A 15,864-nucleotide genomic window follows, 5' to 3' on the forward strand; every position below is an offset into this window, starting at 1 on the left:
CAGGGGTTAGGAAGTATCCTCTGTGTAGAAGCAAAATCAATCCAGCACTATTCCTCTTTATATTGAAAAACTCACTGGTCAGTAAAGAACCATGCTGTGATAAATAACTTCTGGACTGTTTCACTTCATTTTCAGGTGTAGCAAACTCACCTTTTATCAAAGAAAACTTTTTCCTCTAATCTAGGCTAAGAAATATGCTCCAAGTATTTAACGAGTCACTGTTCTGTAAATGTACATGAAGGATGTGCAGGCAAAGCCTCCTCAAGACAAATGTGTTGCTGGGTGAGAGGTGGACTTGCTTCAAGCTGACACTTTTGAGAATCCATGAATGTGCTTGGGTAAGAGCTGTGGTTTTGGATTCTTCCTGCCTATATCTCTCTGCCTCCTGTAGCAGACCTTCTGGCCAGTCAGTTTTACCAGGGATCAGTGCAAAACCAGGTGGTTTTTTCTCTTAATGGTTGCTTATGGACAGCATGGAAGTGTCACGGTGCTGCCCGTTCTTTCTTCTTCCAAGAAGCTAAGCCTAATTTAAAAAGAGCTAAAAGTAGAGGGATTAGTTTTTGTAAGCACGTGCTAGGACTGTGGGAAGATTGTTTTCTGGAGGGGCAGGTGAGCCCTGCGTCAGCCCAAATGCAAGAAGGAAACATCCATCCTGTAATAAGCTTTGAGGGACTTCTTGTCTAGGAGGCTTACAGTAAATACATCAAAGTGAAATAAACTCCTTGAGTAAATGAGGCACGTGATTTTGGCCAATTTTTGTCATATGCTTGATTCCTGTATTTCTCTGAGGGTAGTAATCATTTAGTAGACATGAAAATCCACAGTTTCTTGTTTTACATTTTAAGTAATGATGTCTATTAATTTTACATACCTCTGCTGTAGCACGCCAGAATTAAGAGCCAGTCCAAGCCAAGTTTTTCTTGTGAACATCTGTACAGCACAGACAGCAGTAGCAGCAAACAAGAATTTTTCTTGTATGGCCCAGGCTGGGTGTGGGAGATTGTGGCTGTGCATATGAAAACAAGCACATGAAATAGGATTAAGGAATTTTCTTTCTACACCGGATGTACTTAGCAGTGATGAATAGCTGACCTCTGAGGAAGCTAAAGTGGGATAGCTGCTTAGGGAGATAACGCCATGCAGTGCAGCTACTGTTTAAAGAAGCAGCAAGAGTTTTGTGCCAAAGCCTTAACTCTGCAAGGATTTTTTGCCCCTGTTAAAGTTAATACCAAAATACCCTGATAGGAGTAAGGCCAAACTGTAGCCTGAGGTCCTTATGATTTTTTGTATCAACTACCTGGGTTTGTTTCTAAGACAAGCATACTTGGAAATTTGAAATGTATATTCCAGTGTCACATTTCTAATGTTGGTTATTAGTTATACCTCACTGATTGCCAGGGCAGTGTGTAAATGCCTCTTCACTGCCTTCACCTGGTGCTTGAAGCTGCTGGCATGAAGTTGATGTGTGTTTGCCCTTAGAGAGCTCATGTATGACATTTTTGTGCCCTGACAAGTTCTGCCTTGCTTTAGTAGGGACCCTCATAAGCCAGTGCTAGGAATCCTGCCTAGGAGGCTGTGGTAGTGGGTCAGATGGGTTTGGTGACACAGGGAGCCCTTCTCTGTACTGGTGTGAAGGTTTTCTGTTCCCAGCTGCTTCCTCCTACTGTCCCATGATATTCCCACACTTTGTTCGTTGGCCCACTTGACAGTGAATTGTGGTGAGCTGTGGATAGGATTTGGTCTTGCTTAAAATTCCTCCCTTGTCCCCTTTTAATAATTTTAAAGAATTCCCTGGTGCAGTTCAGAGCAGGGCTTTTCAGAGGGGTTTGTACAAGAGTGGCTCCAAAGACTGAGGTACTGGGAGATGACAAGTGCCAAGGTCAGAGTTTGGCCCATTCTGGATGCAAGTCCATGGATACCAATGCTTTGCTTGCTGAGACAACTGCTGGCTCCACATGAGTTACTTTAAAGCCCATCTTGTAATGCATTTTCCTGTCTATAATGTGCCTTTCAGAGAGGTGGCTGAACCTGATGCATTTGTGTGGGGACACAAAGTCAATTTTAGAAATGGAATATGTATATCTGAGTTTCTTTTTTATTTGCTCAGCAGTTGCTCAAGTTTTTACACAAATGGAGTAAGAAAAGACATCATCAAATGCAATATTTTACCAGTTTTTGCTTGTCAGCATGTGACCTCTGAATGGTGAGTATTTTGGCACTTTTTCACAAGAGTGTACCAGTGACAAGTAACCATGCATTTCGAGGAAACAAATGTAAAACAAAATTCTGTTCATTTTTACCTCAGGACCATACCTTTAAGGTGGTCATGATGTTCTTAAGAATCCATTTTTTGCCATTGTTTCAAGAGGATCTCAGAGTACTGACAACTAATCCTGTATTCTTTGTGGAAGTTGCTGTAATGTAGTGTGAGAGCTGATGGCCTGCTCCATGCACTGGCTGCTAATGTGCAGTAGTGCCAGAGCATTAACATCGAGCTTTTGGGAATTCAAACCCAAGGGTAAAAATGAACTGGTATTGAGATGTTAAACAAGAAATTCTTTTCAGTATCTCCTGTCTCAGTAAATTTCTAAGGAAAACCTACTAATGGATGACCAAGAGAAAGGCATACCTGTCTCTAGAGGAGGATTGTTCTTCCAGCTAATGAGCTCATATTGTAATGGATAATTTTTTCACTAGCAAAACCTAATCAGGATAAGAGGTTTGTTACATTTTGTTGCTCCTTTCAAAGATGACAAAAAGGCATTTTTTTTTTCTGAAAATGTATTTTCAGGATAGGAGCCAGCCTTCTGCTCCTGCCTGTATTAATGTGGAGGAGGGAGGGAAAGGTGACTTCAGGACAGTCTGTCTCCAGCGCCGACGAGCTGCCTCCTGTGATGAGGCAGGTTGTTGCTTTTGCAGCAGTTATTGGGAAACATGGGATGCATCACATGAGAGAGAAAGTGGAGCATTGCTGTTAACAACAGCAGAATTAACAATTACTTTACAGCTGTGCTGTCACAGGCTGCCAGGGTTTCTCAGCTCCACATTAGTCATGCTCTGTGGCCTCAGTACTCTCCAGGGTTTGGGGTTTTTTTGGACTTGGTATCCAAGTGTGTCTGATGAAACACTTTGCAGTGGGGGGGGCAGCTCAGAAAACCCATCCACAGAGGCTTGTGGGGATGTATGAGGAGCCTGTGCAGAGAGGGAGAGGGGTGAGAGCAAGTGGATGATGCAGTCCCTGCTGTTACCCAACCAGCTGGGCTACCCCACTGCTGTCGTGCTTGGGGACCCACCTGCACAGCAGAGAGGGCTCCTCTCTTTGCTAAATGGGTCTGGTCAGAGAGCTCCCACGGGTGCTGCACCAGGAAGGAAGCAGGTGCCCCAGTAAGCCTTCATCTTTTCCCCTCCCCAGAGATGCCAGGTGACCCTGAACCCCTCCCATAGGAAGGTGCTGCTGGTACTCTGGCAGAGCCATGCCATGAACAGCCTGGCATGAGCAGAGCACAAAGCCAGAAGAAGCCTGACTGCAAAACACCACACAGGATTTATTATACACATGTAGTACTGTAGCCAGCTCTCATCCTGACCAACAGGGTACTTTTGCCCACACTAGATCCAAGACATCCCTGTGGCTTTAAATCTCAGCTTCTGTGCTGAGCTTGACAGTACAGGGTAATTAATTAAACCAGGGTTGTTTGCATTTTAATTAACCATTAGCTTCAGTGGTGCTTGGGTGTTTCTTGTTTTATCAGGCAGGCTGGGAGTTGGGCTGAGACCACCACCTCTGGGGTGAATAAACAGCTAACAGAGATGAGCTGGTAATGGGAATTACTTACCTGAAGTGGAGATGTTGAAATGGCTGTAACATTGAGTGGTACTTAAGGAATAAATATTATGTAAGAGAGGTGCAGGAATCTTCAGTAAAGGACTTGAGCGAGATCAAGGTAAAGTACAGAAAAACAACACCACACAGGACAAAAACAGTACAGTAAACATGGAGCAGTTGACAACATAATTATGTCACTGCAATCAAAAACAATTTAACCTTGGTCCTTGAGACAAAACAGCAAAATCTCACTGAAGTTTATGTGCTGTATGTGACATATTTCTAAAGTCTTAGCACTGATAGTGGCACAAATCTAAATAGATGTTGTCATAATTGCTAAAACAGATGTTTATTAGGATGCTGTAAGATCTCTTATTAGCCCACCCTTTACACTTTTACAAAAGGGGAAACTTGGTATCTGAGGCCATAACTGAAAAACCATTACCAGTACCTTGTATTACCAGCTAAGAAGCAGAAATCTCCATGTAATTCACTTGCCCTAAGTGCAAGTTTCAAAAGCCCTCATTGTCATTTAATTAATGGGTTGGCAAACAATATTTAGCTTTAATAATGTATATTTATTAATCAAAGCAGGAAAAAATCAATCAATTTTGTACCAAGTCATGAGCATAGATATAACATTAATAGATGAGAACCAGTTAATACAATTTATTTGTACTTTTACAAAGATTTTGAGAAGTTCCTTGATAGGGGGCCTCTAAAGAAAGGAAGTGGTTGGTGAGGCTGGAAGGATCATAGCAGGTTATTCTAAAAAAAAAGCCCCAAGTTACTTCCATGGCATCTTCTTTGCTGACCATCACTGTAGCATGGACTATTAGGTTTCCCTCTCAGCAGTGTTCTGTGTGTTGGCCTGGGTACTTGGCTATTTATTACCTTAATTACATAATTAACACTCTTTTAACCTGGGAAAGTATTTGAAAGGAGGGCAACATACTTGGCCTTACACCTGTTTGGGGCTGGGTTCGATATGGAAGTCCTCTCAAGAAATAGATGATCAATTGGGAGGTGCCTTGGTGTAGAGAGACCTTGTGGGCTTCTCTGGCATGGCCAATGCTGAGTAACTGGAGAATAAACCTAATTTTCTGACAATTCATGTTTCTTAGACATCACTGAACAGAGCACTATTACTTAAACAATAAAATTGTCTGCTCCTAAGCATGGTCTTACTCTTTCCCTGTTAAATTAAAGGCCTTGATTAACTAAAAAAAAATTGCATTTTAGGTTGCAAGTCTATAGCTGGGCTTACTTGTGCTTTGCCCTCCCCCAGAGCAGGGGAAGGTCCAGTGCTAATGAGCATCACCTTTTCTGCCATTCCAGATCTTTCAGGCTGCTTTGTGCTTTATTTCTTCCTCCCCTTCTCACACATTGGTATTGTCAGTGGAGTTGGGTGGAATGCAGTTAAATGCTGGTAAAATGCAGCTAAACCGGGAAAATGCCCCAAAGGAATAAATTAGTGTCTGAATTAATTCCTGTTACAAGCTGGAAGCTCTCCAGTAACTTCATAAGCTGCTTGCTTAAGTCCAAAGGAAGGACAGATCATTCAGCAATGGCAGTGTGGTACAGGGGCTCTTGGAGTGCTTTGTGAAACAGCTCACCTGAAATGCAGGCATGGGAATGGTGGAATTAGTCCATGGGAGATGGAGAGCCTGTGGGCTCAAAGAAGGCCACCTTGTCTCCATGGATGACAAGAACTGAAGCAGATGTCAGAAGCAAAATAAAGTCCTGTTTACAAAGATGGAAATGCAAATAATAGTGCTCAAAATTTGAGCACCTGAATGGAGCAAAAGCACCACCCCTCAGGTGCTGCTCCTTTACAATAAACGGAACTGCTGCCAGTGTAGGGAGGGTTGCACCACAGCAGGTTACTGCAGGTCTGGGTTTGCACATGTGTTGCTTTTTCTTTTAATTTCCCCCTAGTGTTTCCATGGGGTTTTTTTGAAGGAGGGGTTTAAGCAGAGTTTAGCAATGCATGTAGATGTGCATAGAAGTTTTGCCTGTGGTGGTAAAACCACAGTGGTTCTGCTCCTTCTTAGCGTGAGGAGAGGAGGAAAGAGCAGCAGGACTTACCTGTACATTTTGCAGCAGGAATCTCAACAGCCTGGGGAGAGTAAGGTTAGTCTTTCTCTGGTATTGTATTTTACCCAAGTTGTTGAAATAAAGAAAATATATTCAGTGGATAACAGAGAAGTATCAGTGATCATATTAGCTGTGAAACTGTAATCTTAAACTGGCCTCGTGGTAATTTAGCAGTTTTTTTCCCTTGGCCAAAAGAAATGTAATGTCTTCAGTGGGTGAAATGCTGACACATTTCAATTGCAAGTGATGAGGAAGAGGTCAGGACTTTTCAGCAGGATATGGAGCATCTAATCACGTTACTAAAGAAGGTTTAGAGCAATCAAATATAAAGGAAGGCTTTTTTTCTGGACTCCTTTCTGCATGAACTTTTCAGATGCTTTTGCATATATTCACTAGAAAATAAATAGAAAGCTCCCAGCTTACAGAAAAAAATGAGCAAAGAGTGCCATGATCTAGTAAATAGATGGAGTCGGACCAAGGGTTGGACTTGATGATCTTGGAGGTCTTTTCCAACTCAATCCATTCTGTGATTTTGTGATAAGTTCTATTCAAACTCTTTGGCTCCATCAACTTTCTCAATTCTTGGATACTTGGGCCCATTGAAGGGCAGATATGGAGAGTCTTCTCTCATGGTTTACCTCCCCAGGTTCTCTGACTGGGAGGTTCTGGGACAGTTGCTTGTTCTTAGGTGGCCAAGGAAAACCTTCAATGGTACATAAGGTGCCTTTCATGAGGGAAGGAAGGAAAAAAAGCAAGGAGGGCACTACAGAAGGGCCTCCAGTGCAGTTAAGGTGGTTTTGGTCTCAGTTGAACCGGGGGAAGAAGGTCAGTAGTTGAATCTCGTTCCTCCTGCTCCCTGGGACTGGCCAGTTGGGAGTGTTACTGCATTACCTCCTCATGCTAAGAAATTACACTTCAGAAAGTGGCACTGTGCTGAGAAACCCATTCTAAAGCCAAGGCAAAAGTCAGAGGCTATGTCAGCCTTTGGATATCTTCTGTTATCTGCAAAGTGCTTGGCTCAGGCATTTGCTTGTGTTGTGCTACCTCTACCTCCACCCCTCCCAGTATGAGGGTAAGTTCCTGACTGACCTGTCAAATGCAAATAATTATGAGAAGTCTCAGTGATTCACAGTGAGAACACGCAGAGCGCTCCGCTCCCTGCTCGTACTGTGAGGCAATTAATGCAATTTGTGCTGTTTGGCTGAGTGAACAGTTTGAAATGAACCATTGGGCCATCTGTTCCTCCAGCTGACATCAGTCGTGTCAAGAGTAGCAGTTAGCTTTTACTGGAAAAGAAACATCTCACTGTCATTAAGGAAAGTTCAAGAAAGGGGGGTGTGGGCTTGGTTTTTTTCTTCCTTTCTACTATCTTTAAACCAAACTCTTTCTTTCATATTTTCTTGTGGCTCAGGATATGTGTCCTTGAGACTTTCTGGCCTCTAGTCAGTATCTTGGGAGCAGGAGAATGGCTTCACTGAGCACATTCTTCTCTCACTCTTTGCATGCATTTAGTGAGAAGCAGGTGCTCAAGAGTGTCTGTCTTACACAACTGTTTTTGCTTTTCCCTTGCTCTGTTCCTCTTCATATATGCTGCTTTCTTGAGCTGAGAGGTTCAAGAGACAGTCTCTGTTGAAGCCAGCTCTCATTAAGGTTTTCAAAAGGTCTTTTGAAAGTCACATTTCACCCCCTGCAATTATTAAAGGCTACCTGCTACAAGAAAAAAAATCATTATCTCCTTAGTCATAAGAAGATCAGAAAAATTTGGCTTGTTTCTCATGGAAAAGAAGCGCTATCTACAGATGATCCTCAGGAACTGAGTGTTTGATGCTTATTCTGCATTTGTGCTTGCTGAAAGAGAGTTACGGTGAGCAGACAGCCCATGGAGCTAATTCTAGTGGCAAAGGGATAAGATGAGCTTAAGGCAGGGAAAATGTAAGTGAAGACTTAAGGAGAACATTTTAAGATGAACCAGGCCTGGTGGACTGCATCCCTTAACACACAACGATGTGACACAGGATTTCTGGAAACCTGTTGTGGACAGACAAGATGCCAGCAGATTGGGAAAAGGCTAGGACAGTGCCTGTCTTTAAGAAGACTGTCTATGGGGAGTAGAGCAAAGTTAGGGAACTTTAAAGTCTTTGCATCATCTCAAAATTTTCAGGACAAATTTTCAAGACAGTCTGACAGCACTTAGCAGAGAAGTGAGTGATTAAAATAAAGAAAAAAAAAAGAAACTACATCACACAAGTTCATTTAGTTCTAGAAAAGAGTGGCCAGAGAAGAAGCCATAGGTGCTCTCTATCTTCATTTGCAAAACTGGTGGTGTGTTACAACGTTCTGGCTAGAAAAGCTAGAAAAATAGTGAAAGGCCTGAGGATGGGGTTTGATGCCCAGCTGGATGAGAAGCATCCCTGGAGGGCAGGGGTGGCAGCAGAAATGACATCATAAGCTTTCCCTTACAGTCTATTTTGGAGCAGGTCTTTTAATGGGTCTGTTCATAGCCACTGCTGGGCAAAGGCCTATGCTTATCACATCTGCAAATGATAAAAGATTTCAGGGTCTTTAAAGGGAAGGGTTTGAATTCAAGATGTTATTGACAAATAGGAAAACAGCCTAGGAAAGAAAAACAAAAGAAATTCAGCTAGATCAAGATCATGGTTTTGGGCTGGAATAAGCAGATATTCAACACAAACTAGTAAAATATGCTGCTTAACAAAAAGATCCAAAACCACAAGGTGGTATTGCCACCTGTTGAACAGGAGTCCACAGCATGATGATACTGATAAAAGTAAATATATTTCAGAGTTCCTTAACTTTATAAGAGTATAGTCCCATCTACTGAAAAACATCAGACCTTGTCTGACCTGGAGTATCCATCTAATCTGGGACACAGCATTCAGAGAAGGTGTGGGCCCATTAGTCCAGGGAAGACAGGAAAACAAAAGAGGAGACTGAGAACTGAAACACTTATATCCTGAAATGCACAAAAACCTTTGCAGAGAGCAGCAACTTCTCCCTTTATGGTGGATAGGGTAAAACCCAGGAATATTAAAGTTCAAAATCAGGAGTTTGTATGAAGGCATTTTAATGGAGTTTGTATGAAGGCATGGGAACTGATTGGTCATGGAGGTGGTGTTTGTGTGAACTTTGCCATCTTCTTGGCATAAATGGAAACAAAAGTGCTGCTGCTGCACATTGCTGCAGGAAGAAAACCTGCATATCTGTGCCAGGGGGTGGTAGAAATGGGAAGGTGGTGTGTTTTGTGTCTTGACACGGGAGAGCAGTCAGTGCCCTGAAGGCACTTCCAGGCTCTGCCACCTCTGCCTTCCCTCAGGGCTTAGCTCCCCATCCTGCTGCTCTCTTCCATGGGCACCCCAGGGAAGGGCATGATTTAAAGTGCTCACCATCCCACCATCCTGCTGCAATTCCCTCAGCAGTGCTTTCCGAGTGAATGCCATCTCACGTTTTGGGGCTTCTCTGTTTCTAGGAAAGGAAAGACATTTTTAACAGAACAGCTTTTTCTTGGCCAGGTGAACCAGGATTCTGCCTTTACTGCAGAAAGCATTTGTGCTAAATGGACAATAATTTAACCAATTTTATGGTCCATTATCCCTTATAGCAGAAGAAAGCAAAGAACTATCTTAAGCAAATAGATAGCAAAATAACTTATTTTTAATGCAGACTGAGTGTTCACCAAGCCCTGTGCTGTCATTGTTTTTTCATATACTGAGAATTGCAGCCAAACCAAGTTATGTGGCTCATCTCTGTTTTGTGATCATTTCATTTGTTCATAATTAATGTCCTACATCCTGCAAACCCAAGCAGTAGCATCTGAGAGCTTCTTTTCTCTCTCAGTAGTCAGTAAACAGACATCTGGCTGAGACGTGCTTGGCATTGTTTAACCAACAGACAGTTGTGTTTTATGGGAGTGTGGCACACTGGGCCAAATTCCAGTCTCACTGGAAATCCCTGGGCCCACTCCAAGGAATTCAGGGTAAGAACAACAGAGATGTCGGGGCCCAGGTTTTTTATTTGGATAGGTGATCCATCCATACCTTACTGACAGCTCTTCACTGGTTTAGGGGACATTGCTCTGAAGCTGTTGGCTCTTCTGATGGGGAAGGTGTGGACTTATGTGCTCCTTGTCAGGCTGTGAGACAGAAGGGCATGAGGGAGACTCAACATCAGCCTATTAACTGATCTATTAACTAAAGATGGTGAGATTGTTTCCAGAAACTGTTTCTAAATAGCACCTGAAGACATTTTGGCTGCCTCTGCACTTTGTTTTTCTCATAGCACATTAAATCCTTGTACCTTTGGAGTACCTTGTACCTTTGGAGTGTTTATTTGGAGAGCTGATTGGGATTCCTTAACAGGCAGTGCTTGATTGGAAAGGGATGAAGAGGCCAACTGTGCTGCACTTGCAACTTGAACCAATTTAGGATGAAGTGTCACAGTTGTCTATGCATTTTAGCAGTTAAAAAATAAAATGTAACTAAGTAATACTATTCTCCTTTGGCATAGCATTTATGTTATTCATTGCACTTAGAAAAGTTACATACTTAATTTTATCTGTTCAAGGTCAACAGCCCCTTAGAATCTACACTTACTAAACAACCTTTCCAAAATCCTGGAGTATTTTACCAGGATCTCATGGACAAATCCAGTTGTTCCCCCATTTGAGACAGGAATTGTCTGTTTACCTTACAAAATGAGTGCCTGAATAAGACTTGATATCCAGGTGAAAATGAGAGTAAATACAGCCAGAAGGTCTTTTTCCCAGAGTGTATGAGACAGATTCCAAAAGTGACCCTTCCTGGTTTTGGGCAAGAGAGCACTGGATGCCAGCCTGAGTCCAATCAGGGCCAGTCCAAGTGGGCAGCCAGGAGCCCTCTGAGGGAAGCGCTGCTGGAGCAGAGAGGACAAGAGGAGCTGGAGCCACCTCCTCTCCCACTCCTTTCCTCTCCCTCTCCTCGCTGCTGCTTCCCACGCTTCTCCAAGTGACGGAAATTTTTCATTAAAAGCAATTCTGGATTCTAAAGCTTGACTTCCTATTTACATTCAAAGCCATTAATGAAACTATTTCATTATTTGAAATTTAAATGGAAATCATCCATTTCTCCGGAGGAAGGCCAAGAGAGAGCAGGAGATTTTTTTCAATGTCCCAAAGTTCCTCAGGCTTTCTCAGGTTCAGGACTTTCTAGTGCGAACATGGTGATAGTTGCTTGCCAGCTAAATATTCTGTATGTTACAGGAACATTTTTCTGTGAGGGCAGATGGTGTTCGATTGGTAGTCAGAATAATACATGAACAGCAGAGGAGATGTGGGTTGATTAAATAATTAGCATACTGTGACATTCTATTGCTTCACTATAACTTAAAGCTAGGTCAAAATGCTGTTCTATATTGCAATTCCCTCTCTTCTTTCTTTCTTCTGGTTGCTTTTGTGTTCTCTCCAAAGCAAAGTTTTAACAGAAATCAAATTGTTTCTTGGTAGCACAATGTATGAGTTTGTTACTAGCCCTGCATGTTACAGAATAAAAGTAATAATATAAAGGAAATTAAATTTCGCTAAATGAATTTAAGTTGCTTGGCAACCCGTCATACCCAGTGTGAGATCCACTAAAGCATCATTGCAGCTTAATATGTGGCACAGAGCAGGGTTCAGGACAAAATGGATGATCTTGGAAAGTCAGGGCAATGAGGACTAGCAGGAGGATTGAAGTCTGGTTTTCAGTCACCATGTCCATCTGAACAGCTCTTTGTCTTCAGAGTTTGTTTGCATGTTCACCAGAGGTCTAATGACTTAATCTTATCAACTCTACTGCTTCCTGTCCCCTTATTCTGTAATGATACAATAACAATAGTTACAGGCAATTTGTTGTCAATTGAGGCATAAACATAGAAAACATGCTTCTCTCAGCAAGGATATCGTTATTCCCTAACTAAATACAACCCACTGAATTACTCATCCACCTCTCTAAGTCCTGCTATCTATTCTGGGTTTTCAGAGACTTTCTGTGAATAAGAATGAAAGAAGTTGTCCTAGTACGAAATCACAACCCTGTAACATATTAGTGATGACTAAAAAGAGAGCAGTATCTTTGGCTGCCAGTAACCACTAGCCATAATGTAGAGGAGGAACTGCCATACTACCTCACAGGTTTGGGGGTCTGAAACTTTGGATTGTGGTGCAGCTTCACTAGAAATAAAAATGCAAGCCTTGAAAGAAGTTATCTGCTACCCTGTAAGTGTTACTGTTCTCTGCACAGTAGTCTGTGAGATGTCCCCAGTGCTGCTGGCTCCAGTGTCTTAAAACATCCAGGAAGGGTCCCTGACAAAACTGGTAAAGTCCTTTACAAAACTGGTAAATCTCCTTTTCTTGTTTTACTATGAAATCAAGGTTAAGGCAAGGACTAAAATTTCATGTTTGAGAACAGTCGTGGTAAAATTGACCAGGGGAGGTGGTTCACATGGGTGAACCTTCTGCTAGGATAAGGTGGCACTGTGAAGGAAGAGCAATAGTGCTCCTGGAGCAACTGAAGAGGATGTATACTCTCACTCCAGCATCTAGCTGAAGAAAAAAAATTAATATATCTGTGTCAAAGTGCTACAAAGCCAAGATATACAATATATATATTAATATATGTCAGTAGGTTCCCTCAGAGATTACAGCTGGAAATTAAATTTCCTGATGTTCTTTTGCTACTTTAGAGGACAAATGTTCAAAAGGGATAGTAAAACCAAATCATAGAATATGCTGAGTTGGAAGGGAGCCAGAAGGATCATTGAGTCCAACTCTTTGCCCTGCATAGAATCATCCCCAAGGGTCACACCCTGTGCCTGAGAGTATCATCCAAAAACTTGAACTCTGGCAGGCTTAGTGCTGTGACCACTTCCTTAGGGAGCCTGCTTCAGTGCTCTAGGGGAAGAACTTTTTTCTAATATCCAACCTAAACATTCCCTGACAAAACTTCAGGCTATTCCCTCAGATCCTGTCAGTGATCACTACAAAGAAGAGATCAATGCCTGCCCCTCCTCTTCCCCTCACAAGGAAATTGTACATGCAATGAGGTCTCCCCTCAGTCTCCTCCAGGCTGAACAGACCAAGTGCCCCCAGCTGCTCCTCATGTAGCTTCTCCTCAAGGCCCTTTACTGTCTTCATTACCCTCCTTTGGACATCCTCTAATAGTTTAATATCTTTCTTAGACTGCAGTGCCTGAAACTGCACACAATATTCAAGGTGAGGCCGCCCCAGTGCAGAGCAGTGCGAAACAATCCCCTCTCTCAACCAGCTGGTGATGCTGTGCCTGATGCCCCCCAGGACACGGTTGGCCCTCCTGGCTGTCAGGGCATTGCTGACTCACATTCAACTTGCCATCAACCAGGACTCCCAGATCCCTTTCTGTGACACTGCTTTCCAACATCTCATTCCCCAGTCTCTCCCTGTATTTGGGGTTGCCCCATCCCAGGTGCAAAAACTTCCCTTTGTTTAACTTCCTATGGTTGGTGATTGCCAACCCACCATATGTGTTTATCCAGCTGTGTGCTGGACTTTTTGTCCAGAAGGATCCTGTGGGAGACAGTATCAAAAGATTTACTGAAATCCAAAAAGATTGTGTCAGCTGGCTCCCCTTGCTCACCTAGGGAGGTTACCTTGTCATAAAAAGAAATCAAGTTTCATAAGCAGGACTTTCCTCTCCTGAAGCTGTGCTGGCTGTAACCAATACAGTAAATTTATATTAAGTTCTCTGGAAGATACTGTAATACAAATGCTATAGTTATCTACTTTTATTTATTTTATTTATTGTATTGAGTGGAAGTAGACTGTCAACCAAAAGTAAAAAATAAACAGGAATTGTGAGCTTACAAATATGTATTGGGAAGGAGGAAACTGCTGCTTTTAATACAAAGGACTTGATGGAGCCTTCCATTCTGTAACTTACAGCTCAGCTTGGCACTGATTTGCCTCCTCCTGAAGTCTGCAGAACTGTTTGCTGCTCAGGTCTGTCGTGTAAAGACCAGACCATGTGCTACTCCTGAAGACACCCTCTGTCTCCCAGATTTCTGGATGAAACTTGATTTGGAAATCATGATTTTGGATTCCTGTCCTAAACTGTTAGTAAAATACTTGCCTCTTGTGCTAAGTAGTTACTTTGTTCTTCTAAATTATTAAATTCCACTGTTGCAAGAAATTATTCCAGTATACTCCTGTTTATCTTACAAAATACTGCTTAGCTTAATGAATGCATTATTTTAGGGTCTTTGGGTAATTACTTCTACTTTTATTATTATTGTTGTTGTTGTTGTTTAAGTAGCTTATTAATACAACCAGGCCAGGAAGTTGGAATCACTGCTAATTTATGCCCTCCGTGCTCTTGAACTGAAGGAATGACATGATGAAGAAACTGTCTTACCCAAGCACTGAGACCCAAGTGGCATCTCAAAGTGTAAGATAAATTCATTTTTATCACACACCTCACATTCATTTCCTTGTTCGATTTATAAAATGTACCTTGTAAAACACATTTTGTTAATGTAAAAACTCAAAGTCAAATAAAGAAAACTGGACTGGACAAGAGCAAACATTTCAAAACTGGCATCCCTTTAACTCGGTCACAAGTTGCAAACTCACAGTTCTTATGCACTAGGTGAATTAGGGGGTTAATTTTCTCCTTAACCTGATGGAAGGAAGAAATCCCATTATATTCAGAATCCTCAGCAAGAACAGGTATAGCTCCTCATTTAGTTATTAATATTTACAACTGCCATCAGAGGAATTGTTTAGAAATAAAGCAAATTCTCTTTCCTTCTTGACCTCTGGAAGGCCTGAAAATTTGCTATCCATAAAACACGAACAGAAATGGTTAGGTTTATACCAGGGTGTTTAGTTGCATATAGTGGAGAGAACAAGCTAAGAGTACAAAGCAGATGATTTTTGAGTAAGAGTACCATTGGGAAAACATGTTTATGGTATTAAGGTGTGATTCCAAAGGTCTGGGAGGGCAATGAATATGTAAATTCAGTTGAAAGTCAGTGGGAGTATTGCCATGATTAGCACATTAAAACTTAGCTGGTGTTGCTCATCTCAGTTTTGTAACAAAATGCCAACCAAGCATGCAGAATTACCTGGCACAACATGCTTATCAAGCTCCAGATGTAAATGACTCTGTGCTCTCATTCTCTTTATTTTGCTTTATCAGTGGGATGTGGGAGTAGTTTAGGACTTAAGGTCAGCAACTCAGTTTTGGGGGACCCCGAGACAAGCAATAATGCAGTTATCAAGCATTATTAATATCTGTGGATCGTAATCCACACAAGAAAATGGCAGCAACAGGCCTAAAAAATGTAAAAGTTTCCTATTTGAGTGTACAGAAGTAAAGAAACACCATATGACATTTAGCAAACTGTCAGTTATGCTCCTTTAATCTGAAGAATTGATCTAAAGAAAAGGTCAAAGGATGAGGTCAATTTAAAAACTCACAAAGATACCAGTTACTGTGTACATTCATAATGATTTCTGGGCAGTCTCCATTTTCCTTTTGCTAAGTAAATTTGTTTTATTGGAAAGCTGATTCTGAGACTATTTCTCAGTGGCAAAAATCCTGGCAAACCCCCCAACCAAACAAAAAAACTTACCCAACATCACCCATTTTCCTTAAAACAAAGGCATCATTTGAGATTCCTGTGAGGCTGGGCCCCATGTGATGCTTTCATACCTCTCCCATATTCTCTATAAATTTTAGTGCAAAGGAGGTTTTTTTTTTAATTGTATCTGCATACATTTTTTCAGCATTAGCTTGGAATATTACTGTTTAGCTGCTGCAAATGTTCCTTGCTTGATAACCTCTTTTTTATTTCCAATTGTTTGTTTGTCTGAATTATAAAGGAGAGGTTGCCATCTCCCACTACAAAATATGTTCTACCAGCAGTATCAATAA

The sequence above is a fragment of the Pithys albifrons genome, chromosome 2, assembly GCF_047495875.1.
Source record: "Pithys albifrons albifrons isolate INPA30051 chromosome 2, PitAlb_v1, whole genome shotgun sequence".
Taxonomy (NCBI): domain Eukaryota; kingdom Metazoa; phylum Chordata; class Aves; order Passeriformes; family Thamnophilidae; genus Pithys; species Pithys albifrons.